At 58.4% G+C, this 733-nt stretch overlaps 1 non-coding gene across 1 annotated transcript in view; it reads left to right on the top strand.

Annotated features, from left to right (window-relative positions):
* The first annotated feature begins 435 nt into the window (after positions 1-435).
* LOC126197095 (small subunit ribosomal RNA) overlaps positions 436-733 on the top strand; it is a 1,909-nt gene continuing 1,611 nt past the window's right edge. The window contains exon 1 of the ribosomal RNA XR_007539496.1: positions 436-733. This exon is cut by the window's right edge and continues 1,611 nt beyond it. This is a non-coding gene — a ribosomal RNA (small subunit ribosomal RNA).

Here is a 733-nt window from a genome sequence, read left to right as displayed (position 1 = left end):
GTGCGGATGTGTTGGCGCGTGCGCTGTGCTGGGAGAGTTCGCTTTGGCACCCAAGTGGGGCTCTGCCCCTCTGTGGCGCTGGCGTTGGAGCTGCCCGGCCACTGTTTGTGGCCGCGTGTTGTCTCCCGCCGGCAACACCACGACAGCACGCTCCCGGGCCTCTGTCGGCAGCGGCAAGCTCAGTTGGGAGCACGGGTGGTCGCACTGAAAGCGTCTACTCGCCTATCTCCGGGCGATTGCGCCTCTCTCGAACCCGACCAAGTACTTAGGACGGCGCTGCGCGCCGCCGGGACCTGAGAGGGTTTCGAGGTGTATCGTGCAGGGGAGCCCAGCCTCCTCCTGTTTGCGGAATAATTGAGCGGACGCTTGCGTGTTCGCGCGGGCCTCCGGGACACACTCCCGGGCGGCCGGCTGCTCAGCTCTAGTTGACGCAGCTCCCTGGTTGATCCTGCCAGTAGTCATATGCTTGTCTCAAAGATTAAGCCATGCATGTCTCAGTACAAGCCGCATTAAGGTGAAACCGCGAATGGCTCATTAAATCAGTTATGGTTCCTTAGATCGTACCCACGTTACTTGGATAACTGTGGTAATTCTAGAGCTAATACATGCAAACAGAGTCCCGACCAGAGATGGAAGGGACGCTTTTATTAGATCAAAACCAATCGGTCGGCTCGTCCGGTCCGTTTGCCTTGGTGACTCTGAATAACTTTGGGCTGATCGCACGGTCCTCGTA

Source organism: Schistocerca nitens, chromosome 7, assembly GCF_023898315.1.
Source record: "Schistocerca nitens isolate TAMUIC-IGC-003100 chromosome 7, iqSchNite1.1, whole genome shotgun sequence".
Lineage (NCBI taxonomy): Eukaryota > Metazoa > Arthropoda > Insecta > Orthoptera > Acrididae > Schistocerca > Schistocerca nitens.
The sequence above is the reverse complement of the archived record's forward strand: the minus strand, read 5'-3'. Positions and strand labels throughout refer to the sequence as shown.